This window comes from Bufo gargarizans, chromosome 1, assembly GCF_014858855.1.
Source record: "Bufo gargarizans isolate SCDJY-AF-19 chromosome 1, ASM1485885v1, whole genome shotgun sequence".
In the NCBI taxonomy this organism is placed as follows: Eukaryota; Metazoa; Chordata; class Amphibia; order Anura; family Bufonidae; genus Bufo; species Bufo gargarizans.
The window spans coordinates 138,752,763-138,770,073 of record NC_058080.1 but is presented as its reverse complement, the minus strand read 5'-3'; the positions used below and the strand labels follow the sequence as shown (position 1 = coordinate 138,770,073).

At 45.7% G+C, this 17,311-nt stretch overlaps 1 protein-coding gene across 1 annotated transcript in view; it reads left to right on the top strand.

Annotated features, from left to right (window-relative positions):
* Positions 1-17,311, top strand: part of FRYL (FRY like transcription coactivator) — a 317,468-nt gene that overhangs the window by 62,654 nt on the left and 237,503 nt on the right. The window contains exon 3 of the mRNA XM_044298955.1: positions 10,832-10,959. The gene's annotated coding sequence lies outside the window, so the exon portion shown is untranslated. The remainder of the gene's footprint in view (positions 1-10,831; positions 10,960-17,311) is intronic.

The window sequence follows — 17,311 nt, the reverse complement described above, 5'->3', positions numbered from 1 at the left end:
AGCCCGGGGTAAACGTCAGCAGGCCATTCTGAAACTCATATGTTTGGGGGACAGGCCCCACACCGCACAGGAGTTGTGGCGTGGTATAGAGCAACAGCCCGACGAGTGGTTGCTGCCGGTGAGCCTCAAGCCCGGCCTGGTGGTGTGTGATAATGGGCGAAATCTCGTTGCAGCTCTGGGACTAGCCAATTTGACGCACATCCCTTGCTTGGCGCATGTGCTGAATTTTGTGGTGCAGAAGTTCATTCACAACTACCCCGACATGTCAGAGCTGCTGCATAAAGTGCGGGCCGTCTGTTCGCGCTTCCGGCGTTCACATCCTGCTGCTGCTCGCCTGTGTGCGCTACAGCGTAACTTCGGCCTTCCCGCTCACCGCCTCATATGCGACGTGCCCACCAGGTGGAACTCCACCTTGCACATGCTGGACAGACTGTGCGAGCAGCAGCAGGCCATAGTGGAGTTTCAGCTGCAGCACGCACGGGTCAGTCGCACTACAGAACAGCACCACTTCACCACCAATGACTGGGCCTCCATGCGAGACCTGTGTGCCCTGTTGCGCTGTTTCGAGTACTCCACCAACATGGCCAGTGGCGATGACGCCGTTATCAGCGTTACAATACCACTTCTATGTCTCCTTGAGAAAACACTTAGGGCGATGATGGAAGAGGAGGTGGCCCAGGAGGAGGAGGAGGAGGAGGAGGAGGAAGAGGGGTCATTTTTAGCACTTTCAGGCCAGTCTCTTCGAAGTGACTCAGAGGGAGGTTTTTGGCAACAGCAGAGGCCAGGTACAAATGTGGCCAGCCAGGGCCCACTACTGGAGGACGAGGAGGAGGAGGAGGTGGAGGAGGATGAGGATGAAGCATGGTCACAGCGGGGTGGCATCCAACGCAGCTCGGGTCCATCACTGGTGCGTGGCTGGGGGGAAAGGCAGGACAATGACGATACGCCTCCCACAGAGGACAGCTTGTCCTTACCCCTGGGCAGCCTGGCACACATGAGCGACTACATGCTGCAGTGCCTGCACAACGACAGCAGAGTTGCCCACATTTTAACCTGTGCGGACTACTGGGTTGCCACCCTGCTGGATCCACGCTACAAAGACAATGTGCCCACCTTACTTCCTGCACTGGAGCGTGATAGGAAGATGCGCGAGTACAAGCGCACGTTGGTAGACGCGCTACTGAGAGCATTCCCAAATGTCACAGGGGAACAAGTGGAAGCCCAAGGCCAAGGCAGAGGAGGAGCAAGAGGTCGCCAAGGCAGCTGTGTCACGGCCAGCTCCTCTGAGGGCAGGGTTAGCATGGCAGAGATGTGGAAAACTTTTGTCAACACGCCACAGCTAACTGCACCACCACCTGATACGCAACGTGTTAGCAGGAGGCAACATTTCACTAACATGTGGAACAGTACGTGTGCACACCCCTCCACGTACTGACTGATGGTTCGGCCCCATTCAACTTCTGGGTCTCTAAATTGTCCACGTGGCCAGAGCTAGCCTTTTATGCCTTGGAGGTGCTGGCCTGCCCGGCGGCCAGCGTTTTGTCTGAACGTGTATTCAGCACGGCAGGGGGCGTCATTACAGACAAACGCAGCCGCCTGTCTACAGCCAATGTGGACAAGCTGACGTTCATAAAAATGAACCAGGCATGGATCCCACAGGATCTGTCCGTCCCTTGTCCAGATTAGACATTAACTACCTCCCCTTAACCATATATTATTGGACTCCAGGGCACTTCCTCATTCAATCCTATTTTTATTTTCATTTTACCATTATATTGCGAGGCTACCCAAAGTTGAATGAACCTCTCCTCTGTCTGGGTGCCGGGGCCTAAATATATGCCAATGGACTGTTCCAATGTTGGGTGACGTGAAGCCTGATTCTCTGCTATGACATGCAGACTGATTCTCTGCTGACATGAAGCCAGATTGTCTGTTACGGGACCTCTCTGCTCTGCCTGTGTGCTAGGCCTAAATATATGACAATGGACTGTTGCAGTGGTGGCTGACGTGAAGCCTCATTCTCTGCTATGACATGCAGATTGATTCTCTGCTGACATGAAGCCAGATTCTCTGTTACGGGACCTCTCTCCTCTGCCTGTGTGCTGGGCCTAAATATATGCCAATGGACTGTTGCAGTGGTGGCTGACGTGAAGCCTCATTCTCTGCTATGACATGCAGACTGATTCTCTGCTGACATGAAGACAGATTCTCTGTTACGGGACCTCCCTCCTCTGCCTGGGTGCTGGGCCTAAATATATGCCAATGGACTGTTGCAGTGGTGGCTGACGTGAAGCCTCATTCTCTGCTATGACATGCAGACTAATTCTCTGCTGACATGAAGCCAGATTCTCTGTTACGGGACCTCCCTCCTCTGCCTGGGTGCTGGGCCTAAATTTATGAAAATGGACTCTTACAGTGGTGGGTGACGTGAAGCCTGATTCTCTGCTATGACATGCAGACTAATTCTCTGCTGACATGAAGCCAGATTATCTGTTACGGGACCTCTCTCCTCTGCCTGGGTGCTGGGCCTAAATATATGCCAATGGACTGTTGCAGTGGTGGCTGACGTGAAGCCTCATTCTCTGCTATGACATGCAGACTAATTCTCTGCTGACATGAAGCCAGATTATCTGTTACGGGACCTCTCTCCTCTGCCTGGGTGCTGGGCCTAAATTTATGAAAATGGACTCTTACAGTGGTGGGTGACGTGAAGCCTGATTCTCTGCTATGACATCAAGACTGATTCTCTGCTATGATATGAAGACTGATTCTCTGCTGACATGAAGCCAGATTGTCTGTTACGGGACCTCTCTCCTCTGCCTGGGTGCCGGTGCCTAAATTTATGACAATGGACTGTTACAGTGGTGGGTGACGTGAAGCATGATTCTATGCTATGACATGAAGACTGATTCTCTGCTGACATGAAGCCAGATTCTCTGTTACGGGACCTTTCTCCTCTGCCTGGGTGCCTGGGCCTAAATATCTGACAATGGACTGTTACAGTGGTGGGTGACGTGAAGCATGATTCTCTGCTATGATATGAAGACTGATTCTCTGCTGACATGAAGCCAGATTCTCTGTTACGGGACCTCTCTCCTCTGCCTGGGTGCCGGGGCCTAAATATCTGAGAATGGACTGTTCCAGTGGTGGGTGACGGGAAGCCAGATTCTCTGCTATGGGACCTCTCTCCAATTGATTTTGGTTAATTTTTATTTATTTAATTTTTATTTTAATTCATTTCCCTATCCACATTTGTTTGCAGGGGATTTACCTACATGTTGCTGCCTTTTGCAGTCCTCTAGCCCTTTCCTGGGCTGTTTTACAGCCGTTTTAGTGCCGAAAAGTTCGGGTCCCCATTGACTTCTATGGGGTTCGGATCGGGTTCGGATCCCGAACCCGAACATTTTCGGGAAGTTCGGCCGAACTTCTCGAACCCGAACATCCAGGTGTTCGCTCAACTCTAGCGGTCAGGTACTCTTTAAAGGAATTGTTCACACCTTACCTCAAATCGACACAGTAGTCAGCAGTAAAATCTCTAAGGGTGTAAAGATTTTTTGCAGCAGAATCGCTTGTGGAAAATCTGCAGGTTTTACAGTAGAAAAGGGTGGCCGAGCGTTTAACAAAGCTTCTCCTTGCCATGCAGAGGATGAAATCTGGTGTGGATTTTGACAGATGCTACATGTGGCCGGACCCTTAAAGTAGAATACCGTATATATGCCTGCGTGTGTGCTTGTGTATGTGCATGTGTTGTGCTCCAGGTCCGTGGGGTGTATAAAGGGGTTAATATTGTGATTATATGCTGCATATTGTTGTGCCTTGTTTTGGAAGCGGAGCTTTAATGATATGACCTTTTACGGTTGTATTTTGGGTCTGGGTTTTGCAGGAAGTCTTCCATGGCGGTGACGCTGCTGGATCACACTTGTTTAGGTTCAACTGTAAACACCAATGATCACAAAGTGACAAATGTGTTGTTTCCACATCATCCTACCGCGTTCCTCGGAGCGCTCTCAAACGGAGCGGGGGAGCCGTCCCAGGCACCACACATATATATGGATTACTGAACCTAAACCAATAGAGGATTTTCTTTTCTTTTGTCTTCTGCCTTACATTTGTGGAGTTTACATGACAAAACTCTGTACAAAAAAAAAACTATATTTTGTATCAACCAGCTGTAAAAATCTGTCCTTGAAAAGGTACTTGGGCTCTGCTTACACTGCATTTTTGGGATTCCATCAAAGTTTCTGTCACTAAGACACTAAGGCCTGTATCAGACGAGCGTGTCCTGTGTGGAAATCCCACCCCTGTGTGAGCGTGATTCCCTGTTATGGACACCGCTCATTTCATCATGGCATTATAGTGATTTATAATGCTGTGTGTCTCTGCATGACCTTATTTCTACATTGTGATGTTAGTATAATTCAGTAAGTTAATGGTGTGTTGTTGTTTTTTAGCCTCATTCTCTTGCATTTTTGTCTCCCTTTCTTTGAAGAATGCAAGTGGCGGTGTGTTTTTTATTTTATTTTTTTATGGCATTTTATCGGTCTTTTCATATTGCGCTGGAGAGGAAGTAACACTTGAAGATGGTACATACTTTCCTGTAGAAAGACGCATGTCAGAAATGGCCATATATAAACACGTGCTAAAAGCAAACAAAAAAAAAACATAGGGGGTCATTTATCAAATAGTAATATTCCTAAATAAGGCTTCATGCACACGGCTGTTGTTTTGGCGGCTCGGATGCGGACCCATTCACTTCAATGGGGCCACAAAAGATGCGGACAGCACTCCGTCTGCTGTCCGCATCCGTTGCTCTGTTCTGTGGTCCTCAAAAAAAAAAATATAACGTCCTAATCTTGTCCGCGCTTTGCGGACAAGAATAGGCAGTTATATTAAAGGACCTCAAAACACACAACTGTAGTGTGCATGAGGCCTTAGGCTACTTTCACACTAGCGTTTTTGCTGGATCCGTCATGGATCAGCAAAACTGCTTCAAGTCTGATAACACAACCATCTGCATCCGTTATGAACGGATCCGGTTTTATTAACTTTAACATTGCCAAGACAGATCCGTTGTGAAAGTCAATAGGAGACGGACCTGTTTTCTATTCTGGGAGAGAAAACGGATCCGTCCCCATTGACTTGCATTGTGTGTTAGGACGGATCCGTCTTGCGCCGCACAACATCGCGGACAGAAAAACGCTGCTTGGGGATGGGGACGTAACCAAGCGGAATGGAATGCTATCTGGTGCATTCTGTTTCGTTCAGTTTTGTCCCCATTCACTTACCGTTTTCTACCCATGTTTTAGGCATAGAAATGGTCTAAATGTAAGATGGCAAGGAAGCGGTCTTAAATTTAGAAGTGGAGAAGGATCCGCCAAAGTTATGTATAGGCCTGCGCCTCTTCATAACTCTGGCGGATCCACAGCAAGATATAGAGGTTAAGACCAGCGTCTAAAACGCCGGTCTTAATAAATGTGCCCCACAATGCAGCAGCCTTAGGGCTCATACACGCGACTGTTGTTTTTATCTGCATCCGATCCACATTTTTTTGTGGCTTGAATGTGGACCCATTCACTTCAATGGGGCTGCAAAAAATGCATCCATATGTCTATTCTGCAGTCCCACAAAAAATAGAATATGTCCTGTTCTTGTCCATTTTATAGACAAGGATAGGACTGTTCTATAAAGGGCAGGACGTTCTGTTCTGCAAAATGCCGCTGCTACAGCCGTGTGCATGAGCCCTTAGGCTGGGTTCATACATGAATGAATAGCTGGGGGTTTGTCTTTGTGGATTTTCCTGCTGCAGATCCAGTGTTGTACCGTGCCAGCAAAGTAAATGAGAGTTTAAGAAACTCGGTGTAAGGGCACCTTCACGGGACCGTTGTGTGTTTTGCGGTCCGCAAATTGCGGATCTGCAAAACACGGATGGCACGGACAGCCATTGATATAACTGCCTTTTCTTGTCTGCAAAATGGACAAGAATAGGACAAGTTATATTTTTTTGCGGACCACGGAACGGAGCAACGGATGCGAACAGCACACGGAGTGCTGTCCGCCTATTTTGCGGCCCCATTGAAGTGAATGGGTCCGCATCCAAGCCGCAAAAACTGCGGCTCGGACGCGGACCAAACCAACGGTGTGCATGAAGCCTTAGGGCGCCTTCACACGCGGCAGGTACTGTGGCAGAGAATTCTGCAAATGAAAATCGGTTCCATTCACCCAATGAGAAATCCACGTATTTGCTGCCCCATTCAAATTAATGGAACTGATTCTCAGTTGCAGAATTTTCTGCCACAAAATCTGCTGCGTGTGAAGACCCCTTAGGCTACTTTCACACTAGTGTTTTTCTTTTCCGGCATAGAGTTCCGTCCTAACTGATCAGTTTTATCCCCATGCATTCTGAATGGAGAGCAATCCGTTCAGGATGCATCAGGATGTTCTCAGTTCAGTCTTTTTGACTGTTCAGGACGGAGATGATACCGCAGCATGCTGCAGTTTTATCTCGGCCAAAAATCCGAAACGCATGCCAGATCCGGCATTTTTTCCCCATAGGAATGTATTCGTGCTGGATCCGGCATTCAAAACACTGCAATGCCAGATCCGTCCTTCCGCGCAGACTGAAAAAAAAATGTGAAAAAAAATAAATGCCGGATCCGTTTTCCCGGATGACACCGGAAAGACGGATCCGGCATTTTAATGCATTTGTAAGACTGGTCAGGATCCTGATCAGTCCTACAAATGCCATCATTTGGCATACGGTTTGACGGATCCGGCAGGCAGTTCCGGCGACGGAACTGTCTGTGGAGCAAGTGTGGAGGTACCCTAAGGCTACATTCCTTTCTGAAGCACGGCCGTTAAAAATAGTCCTCTTAAATTGTATGAGGGCTGTTGGTCAGTGAAAACTGGTAAAATGTCCTATTTTTTTGATGGCTGTTATGCATGTGAATAACCTCATGGACTACTATTGTTCTTAAAACAGTCCTGTGACAGCTGATAAAAATAAAAATGTCCATCATGCGGATGTTTTTTACTTTTGCGTTACTGTCGCTTAAATTGACCTGTGGTGCGGATTTGAAATCTGGATTTCAGTTTTTGCTGAGGATCTTCACCGAGGAAGTGCAGAGGGTGAAGTGCATTAATTTTTGCTGCGTTTTTTTGTTGTGGATATTTCCGCTACAGTTTCCGGTACACGTAGACTTAGGCTATTTTCACACTAGTGTTTACGTTTTCCGGTATTGAGATCCGTCATAGGGGCTTAATATTGGAAAAAAAAAACACCAGTTTTGTCCCCATTTATTGTCAATGGGGACAAAACTGAACTGAACAGAACAGAATGCTCCAAAATGCATTCCTTTCCGTTTAGTTGTGTTCCCAGACCGGAGAGCAAACCGTAACATGTTGTAGTTTGCTTTCCGTCCTGGGATGCGGCGCAAGACGGAATGACCCCCAATGCAAGTCGATGGGGACGGATCTGTTTTCTCTGCCACAATAGAAAACTGATCCGTCCCCCATTGACTTTCAATAAAGTTCATGACTGATCCGTCTGGGGTATGTTTAAAAATAATACAACCGATGGATGCAGATGATTGTATTATAAGTAACTGAAGCGTTTTTGCTGAACCCTTCCGGATCCAGTAAAAAAACGCTAGTGTGAAAGTAGCCTTATCCTTAGGGCTCATTCACACAAAAGTTTTTTGCATTCCGTATACGGGCCGTTTTTTTAATTCTGTATATGGTCCGTATACGGAACCATTCATTTCAGTGGTTCTTCAAAAAAAAAAAAAAAATGGAATGTACTCCGTATGCATTCCGTTTCCGTATTTCCATTTTTCTATTCCATTCAGAGATAGAACATGTCCTATTATTGTCCGCAAATCGTGTTCCGTGGCTCCATTCAAGTTAATGGTTCCGCCAAAAAAGAAAGAACACATAGGGAATAACCTCCGTGTGTCTTCCGTATCTGTTCCGTTTTTGCGGAACCATCTATTGAAAATGTTATTCCCAGCCCAATTTTTTTCTATGTAATTACTGTATACTGTATATGCCATATGGAACTGAAGCAAAAAATGGAAAAACTGATCCGTTTAAAAACAGCCCGCAAAACACTGAAAAAGACATACGGTCGTGTGAACAAGCCCTTAGACTGTTCATACACTGCAGAACTACCATGGGAATCTGCAGCAAAATCTACATGTTAGGCTGCTTTCACACTAGCGTTCGCTGGTCCGCTCGTGAGCTCCGTTTGAAGGAGCTCACGAGCGGACCCGAACGCAGCCGTCCAGCCCTGATGCAGTCTGAATGGAGGCGGATCCGCTCAGACTGCATCAGTCTGGCGGCGTTCAGCCTCCGCTCCGCTCGCCTCCGCACGGACAGGCGGACAGCTGAACGCTGCTTGCAGCGTTCGGGTGTCCGCCTGGCCGTGCGGAGGCGTGCGGATCCGTGCGGATCCGTCCAGACTTTCAATGTAAGTCAATGGGGACGGATCCGTTTGAAGATGCCACAATGTGGCTCAATCTTCAAGCGGATCCGTCCCCCATTGACTTTACATTGAAAGTCTGGACGGATCCGTACTAGGCTATTTTCACACTTAGCTGTTCTATGCTAAAAATAATGCAGACGGATCCGTTCTGAACGGAGCCTCCGTCTGCATTATTATGAGCGGATCCGTTCAGAACGGATCCGCCCGAACGCTAGTGTGAAAGTAGCCTTACCAAGTATGTTCTGTGTGGATTTTGTCACCGATCGCATTGCAATATGTAGAATTGTCACCAAAATCTCTCTCTATCTAGATATATATATATATATTCTGCGAAAAGTATAGAAAACTATATGCTTTTCAATACAGGGGCATTATGGGGAAAAAGTATATATTTTTTCAGTAGGTATGAAAGTATTGCCTGGAGTTGTATCTGTTGGGGCTTTGGTGTGTGTTTTTAGAGATTTAGTTTGTTTGCAGACCGTAGTGTGTGAACAGAGTCTAGATTGTGCGTGAGGCTTGGAGTCATCTCATCTGCACATACTTGCATGTCCTGCAGGGGGAGTTGTTGACCTTAAGTCAGCCCTACATCATTCTTGACTTTCTTGGACTGAAATGGTCAAACCGTATCCAGTTGTTATGTTTGTCAGGGCAGTGCCCAGTAGAGCAGTACAGATAAGAGCACCTTCACACACGGCAGATTTTGTTTCAGAAAATCCACACGAATGAGGCTTGCAGAACTCCATGTGCTTAACGCCAAAAGAGCCACGTTCAGGTGATGGAACTTGCTGCATCAAAACTTGCCACCTGTAAAGGCACCCTAAACCTCCAAACACTTTGGGGGTCATTTATTAAGGGACTTGTGACTAATTACCAGTAGTTTAAAAAAAAAAGTCGCAAGTCGATTTTTTTTTTTTTTTTTTTTTTTAACCAGCAGTGTGACCGTATTTAGTACTTTATACATGATGTATACTCATTTTAAGGAATTTCAGTACAATAATAATAAAAAAAATGATAAAGTGACAATGGCACATTGGCCTCAGTACTTTATACATACAGACACTTTCATGCAATGTCATTCTTCATAGAAATAGCAATAAAGTTAATATTGGTGGATAAAAGTGTAACACATTGCAGCCCAAAAGTAAAAGTTCAACATGTGCAGAGTTCATACATGCCACAAAAGCCTAAATTTACATGCACACAACATAAAATCACCTGAACTGGAAAGATCATAAATCTAGTTTTAAGATGAAAATTTTAAAAAAGTAGCAACCTGTAAGATACAGGGGTTATATTTAAAAAAAAAATAAAAATAAATAAATAAAATAAATAAATATATATATATATATATATATATATATATATATATATATATATATTAAATCACCCCCAGAACGTGTTTGTGTATGTATATATATATGTGTGTGTGTGTGTGTATGTATGTATATATATATATATGCCAGATCCGGCGTTATTTTCCATTTGAAATGCATTAATGCCAGATCCATCCCCAAGTGTTCTGTAAAAACGGATCTGGCTTTGTGGTCTGCGCATGCGCAGACCTTCAAAAATGTGCAAAAGATAAATACCGGATCAGTTTTTCCGGATGACAACCAGAGAGATAGATCCGGTATTGCAATGCAATGGTATCCGTTTGCATATAGATTGCCGGATCAGGCAGGCAGTTCCAGCAACGGAAAGCCGGAATCCAACGCAAGTGTGAAAGTACCCTTAAATGTATACATTACACGTTTTACTGAATCTTTTCCCACAAAACTATATATCAATCTGCTCAGCTCCTCCTGCTCTATTACCTGCTGCCTGCAGATTGTGCTGAATTTCGTGGTTACAGGTTCCCTTTAAGTAACCTTGCACATACTTTGCTATACTTTGTACCGATCTTGAGCTGCATCATGTCTCCTATGTCATCCATATCCAATGACGCCTTCAGAAGTGTGCTGCATTCCTATCGTAGCTGACCTCCGGTCCTGAGTAGCCCCCAGCTGATGTGTGGGAGGTGTAGTGTTTATACCAGGCACTGAATGGCAGTATCATTGCACGCTAGGATTTCAGCTAATCTTCTAGGATATGTCCAGACAGTACAGGTGGACTCTGACGGCAGAGTTCTGTAAGACGTGATGTCACAAAAAATCAGTGCAAGAAAAGTAACGCAAATTTTCTGCAAAGTTGCACCGCAATATATGTGCAGAATATCTAGTTTTGGATCTCTGCATATTAAGTAGTAATGTCTGTTATAGAGACATCTATATATTTTGCAGGGACTTCACCTTAGACTCGGCTTCTTACGGTACAAGTCCCAAATAATTGATGTATGTGTTCCTCTCTTTCCAGCTGCTGCAGCTCACTGAGTTCTGATGGTTCCACGCCTGGCCGCCTACTCCGCTCATCTGCTCCCGCTTCTCGATATTAAGATAGATGCACTGAACGCCGGCACATCGCCTCGACCTGACTGCCAGCATGTAAGCAGACTGTTCACACCTCTCCTCTACATCGCTGTAATTCTAAGATTAAATAATCAATGAGGGTCTGACCTCTGGGACCCCTGGCAATCAGAAGAAGGAATTGCTGTGGCCCCCTCATTGTTTATCTTGGCATGGAGACTCTCTTATATGTGCGGCGGTGCCAGGGTGGAGTGCCGTCTGTAAATTCCTGGACAGTCTGTAAAAATAGGCGACTTTTTTGTTTTAAAAAAAAAAAGAGGCGTCCATGATTTTCTTTGAAGCTGAAAAAGCTTTTACAGATTACTTGTAAGGGTCACGGTGAATACTGCTGATGTCTTCAGGTGGATATTTAGCACTTGTCCCATTTGTCTGTAGCAGTGATTCTTGTAAGTTGTCCAGGAAGAAGAAATAGTCACCTGCTCAGATCTAATCCAGTGAGCAGGGCATAGCGACATTACCAGGCGCAGCAGCGACTAAGGATGAGCCACTGTGCCTTGATAAACCTTGAAGGATCCTCAGTCCCTGTTCTGCTGATCGGCAGAGGTTGTACCTCCACTGGTTAAGCGTGAAAGTCCTAGTCTAAAGCTAGTGACACATCAGTTGTATGTTGGGAACGGATGACCATCTAGTGCAGGGATGGCCAACCTGAGGCTCTCCAGCTGTTGCAAAACTACAACTCCCAGCATGCCTAGACTGCCTACAGGTATCAGCCTACAGCAAAGCATGGTGGGAGTTGTAGTTTTACAACAGCTGGAGAGCCACAGGTTGGCCAGCCCTGATTCTAGTGTGTGGGGATCCTTCTGTTGGTATAAAAAGTATGGTCTGTTCAATTTTAACATGCTTGATCTTTTTGTTCTTGAGAGCTAAGCAGGCACCAGAGGTGTCTGGCTGCTGCGTACTCCGCTCTCCTGACACATGAACGCTTGGGGGTAAGAGGACATGGGGCTCAGCTGACAGCTACCTAATGTGTTATTGCCAGCTTGAGGATGCACCATCAGTGTTTGAAAACCCCTTTTAAAGGGGTTGTGCACATTTGTGGGGGTGGGCAACCCCCCTCCTCCCCTCCTGGGCAGACCTGTGAAGGGAAGCATACTTACCTGCTCCCTGAAGCTGGCTCCCAGCTCCTGTGTCCACTGCTCCGTTTGGGTAACGCAATGTAAACTTTTGCTTTGATACTGCAGCAGCCAGTCGTTGGCTGCAGCGGTCACCTGCTCAGCTTCCGTCATGACAAATGGTAACGTGATGCAAGGGGAGCAGGTCACTGCTGCTGGCACAGATCACAGCTGCGGTGGCAAACTGTAAGTTTATATCCAGGGACCTGTGCAGAGCAGCAGAGGGTGGAGCCGGGAGCCAGCGTCAGGGAGCAGGTAAGTATGCTTCCCTTCACAGGTCTGCCCAGGAGGAGACCCAAACATGTACAACCCCTTTTAAAGGGCATCTGTCAGCAGATTTGTCCCTATGACACTGGCTGATCTGTTACATGTGCACTTGGCAGCTTGAAGGCATCTGGGTTGGTCCCATGACCTATTCCGCAGCGCTTTACAGACATTAGCATCAAGCTGTCCCCATTGGAGCTCACAATCTAAGGTCCCTATCAGTATATCTTTGGAGTGTGGGAAGAAACCGGAGAACCCGGAGGAAACCCACATGGGGAGAACATACAAACTCCATGCAAAAAAATTATTAAAAAATAATATGCAAATGAGCCCCTAGAAGCAATGGGGGCGTTGTCAGGACCACACCCCCATTGCTCCTAGAGGCTCATTTGCATATATGAAAATTTCATGTTTCTCAGCAATGTGGGCACATATGAACATGGGACCAACACAGATGCCTTCAGCTGCCGAGCGCACATGTAACAGGTCAGCCGGTGTCGGGTACAGATCTGCCGACAGATTCTTTATTTGCATAAAGGTTTTGCACTAAGGATAACTCTTCCTGATTTTATGTGCAAATGTATGGAAAGCTGTGTAATAAGCCTTGACCTTCTCGGCACAGATTGGCAGAAAGCCGCTAGGACACAGGGATAACTGCACTTCTCGCCGCCCTGTAAAACCGCTGTTCGTGTATGAATTTCCGTCTGTCCCACAGATTTCTGTCTTCCGGTCTGTGGCAATCAGTCAGCAACAGTGCAATTATTAACGTCAAATTAGCCATTGTTCACACAGTCTTCTCTTTTTGGCGTTGAAAATGTAAATTCAGATCTGCCCGGAATTGCACGTTAAAACTGCGCTAATTACAATTGGACAAAAGGGAAGAATTTGCTTTGATTGTTCGGCGGCATCCTTCTTTGTGAGGATTTAGATGGAGCCTTTCATCAATGAGAATACAGTTAATGACTTGACGGGATAAGTGGAAGCTTCTTAGGACACCCCGCCTCATGTATGTTTCATTAGTTGCCAGCGAGAATGGAAGTGGGAAAACTGCAATATTGTCTGGGCTCTTTTTCACCCGCTGCTATATTTCTTCTGAACCCTAATAATTAGCTTGTCTGGTGTCGGACGATGCTGAATATTTAATGAAGGCTGTGTTTTGTCTGCCTCTTTTATCATATTAAAGGGATCATTAGCTTTAGAAAAAAAACATGGCTGCTCTGTGAGAACGCATGCAGTACACATATATTCTCTTACAGTTTAGGCCGCGAGGGTCTCGGCTGTATTCTTGTGTGGACCCCCGCTGAGCTGCTGAGAAGGTCTGGCTACATGGCCTAGTTGCAACTGAGCTCCATGCATTTCACTTGAGCGGGACTGAGATGCTCCGGTGCCATGTTTAAAACCGGGGCAAAGGTTTAAAAGTAATATCAGGAAGTATTACATTACTGAGAGAGTAGTGGATGCATAGAATAGCCTTCCTGCAGAAGTGGTAGCTGCAAATACAGTGAAGGAGTTTAAGCATGCATGGGATAGGCATAAGGCCATCCTTCATATAATATAGGGCCAGGGGCTACTCATAGTATTCAGTATATTGGGCAGGCTAGATGGGCCAAATGGTTCTTATCTGCCGACACATTCTATGTTTCTATGTGGATGATGGTTGTGATGTCACTGCCCTAGGATAAGCAGTGAGAAAGCTACAGCGCCAGTCCTTCTCAAACAGCTGATAGTGGGGGTCCCAGGTGTCAGACCCCCAATGATCAGATGCTGATTATTTATCCAATAGATGGATAAGGCCACTTTCACACTTGCGCTAGCGGGGTCCGGCAGGGGAACAGCCTGCCGGATCTGTACTAACGCTAGCCCATGTGTGCTGCCGGAAGTCTGCTCGGGCCCCATTCACAGCAAACAATTTGGATGGTATAATGTGTGTCAAGTTTTACACTGCAACTTTTATCAGCAAATGTTGATCATTTTACGCTTTCTCAGCATTTAAAGTTTTTCTCCTACCTGTATGTTGAATGTGGTTCCCAGACATTTCCGAACGGGAAAGTGCTACCTATATTTTTTGTTTTGGCAGTTAAAACCAGATAGTGCCACGTATCCTTTTTTCTTTTTTTTTCCTAATTTGATTTTCTGATTGCAGATTTATTTATTTTATTCCATTTCCTGAACCTTATTATTGGGGCGGCCATCTTGCCTGACCTGTGGCTCACAGCATTTAGAGAAATGCTTTACAGCAGCCATCATCGTCCATAGACACAATGGACAGGAGGAGACCTCATTGACCTCTATGGGGGACTTTTTCTGGGATGTGCTCTGCGACCTGTGCAGAGGTCATTGTATAAGGAGGGAGTAGATAAGCTGTGACATCACCTATTATATCATGAATGGTGAATCCTGTGTTATCTATATAGAGGTGATTTCTGTCATTCTAAGGGCTGTATTACACAGCTCAATTCTGCAGGAGACTGTTGGGGAGGAAGTGTTCCTTCCCAGCAATTGCCTGCTCGCTAGCGGAGGAGACCGCTGCTATTACATGCAGTGATCTCCTTTACAGCATGCGGAGTAGCGATTGTTATGTCATCGCTCATCCCCAGACTGACTAGTTGTTTGCCGGCAGCAAATTGTGGTTAGACAGCATGACCTGCCGCCCGCAAACTTTTTAAGCGTGCTGAAAGATTTTGATTGCCCGATTTTTTAAATTAGCGTTTGCTTGTTCATTGGCTAAACTGCGGTAGTATTAGACTGCCTCATCATGGTTTAGGATAAACTGGCCGTCTGAACGCTCGTTAATGATAAACTGCCTGTGATAATGAGATGACTGCTGAAAAGTGTTCTTTACAGACCAGAAAGTGATGTCTATTATTATTATTAGGCTTAGTGGACAGTGTAAAAACTGCAGATCTTTTAAATTTATTAGTTGTGTTTTTGTTTCTTTGTGTTTTTTAATATAGTGACACCGAAAATGTATTTTAGCGTCACCAAAATTTCCCTTTAAAGTTGAAAATGACTCACAAGGTACAACAGGTTGGGGACCTCTGGTTTAGGGTAAAGATAGGTTGTGTGTTTAGGCTATATGGAGACAAGATAGAGGGGCTATCCCGCTAACCTAAACATGTGGCGTCCCTAGTAAGACTATAATGCTGCCTCTGACGAGATAGTGTATAAATATAGGGATGATGGATTTTATATGCATAACTGTAAAGAGGGATTTTCCTCTATTTTGACTGATCTTACATCATGTCGATGGTGTCTTAGTTTAATGAGCTCATACACAGAACGCTGCTTCGTGCTGCTGGAAGCGACGGCTTGTCATGGGCTTTATCCATGTGTTCCGTGTTTGTGTTTATAGGAAGAATGTGGTGAATAAACATACTGGGACACATGCACATTCTTCCTTGGAAGAAAAGCCCCAGATGGTTTTCTGAAGGTGGATTTACATGGCCAGATATTCGGGCAGATTATTTGGAACGAACCCTATAACCTGATGAATGCGCAAAACATTCTTTCATTGGGTGAAACTGCGGTTAGTGCTTACAAGCGAGGTCTAAACAGCGATCTGCTGCCCAGAAACAGTGCAGATGTATGAGGACGAGCGACGCAATAGCGACCCCCTCGTCCCCATACTGTAGAGGTGATCGCTTCATCTCCACCTGAATGCTTCCTTCCAGACAGTTGGCTTCTCCTCCTCCCTGCACAGTCTGACCCTACCTAATCAGTGCTGCCAGCGTCAATCCCCGCACCCCCCTCCCAACTGGACCTTGTTTGCAAGCTGCTGGCCGTTTTGTCATAAGGTCTAGCAGGAGTAATAAAGGATGGAACGTCAGAGTCATAAGAAAAGATGCTCTATAATTCTTATTACATATGGACTGCAGGTTGTGAGACCCAGAGTTTATATCAGGGGGGGGGGGGGGGGGGTCCCCCTTATCCCAGAAGCCTGAACGTTCGGTAAAACAACAAGTGTATTACTGTCCATCTCGGCTGTTCTTTGTATACATGGCAGTACCAGTTGTCAACATACCTGTTGTTTCATGTGACTTTCAGTATAAGAAATTGTATGAAACTCTATATCTGGCCTTTCTATGACTTATATTCTGCATTTAGCACCAGTTTTTCCCTCTGCAGGCTCTCTCTAATGGTCGGTGTTCTCTGAAGTCTACATCAGAGTGGATGCAGACTGCCTGCTATGATGTCTCCTATACACAGCACAACAAGAAGAGGAGATTCTGCTGCTCTATCTCTCTGTAAATCGCCCTCAGAAGCAGCTTGGAGGACATTTTACAGTACTGCTTAGCAGTTGAATAGGGTAGGATAGAGCATTCAGCAGCATCTGGGGGGAATTTATCAAAACTGGTATAACGACAAATTGACTTAGTTGCCCATAGCAACTGATAAGTCTCCACCTTTAATTTTTCAGAACTCCTAAGCCAGTTTTCCTTTACACCGGTTTTGATAAATCTCCCTCTGTTTTTCTCTTTCTCTCTCTCTCCTCTTTCTCCTCTTTCTCCTCTTTCTCCTCTTTCTCCTCTTTCTCCTCTTTCTCCTCTTTCTCCTCTTTCTCCTCTTTCTCCTCTTTCTCCTCTTTCCTCTCTCTCCTCTTTCTCCTCCTCTTTCTCCTCCTCTTTCTCCTCCTCTTTCTCCTCCTCTTTCTTCTCCTCCTCTTTCTTCTCCTCCTCTTTCTTCTCCTCCTCTTTCTTCTCCTCCTCTTTCTTCTCCTCCTCTTTCTCCTCCTCTTTCTCCTCCTCTTTCTCCTCCTCTTTCTCCTCCTCTTTCTCCTCCTCTTTCTCCTCCTCTTTCTCCTCCTCTTTCTTCTTCTCCTCTTTCTTCTTCTCCTCTTTCTTCTTCTCCTCTTTCTTCTTCTCCTCTTTCTTCTTCTCCTCTTTCTTCTTCTCCTCTTTCTTCTTCTCCTCTTTCTTCTTCTCCTCTTTCTTCTTCTCCTCTTTCTTCTTCTCCTCTTCTTCTTCTCCTCTTTCTTCTTCTCCTCTTTCTTCTTC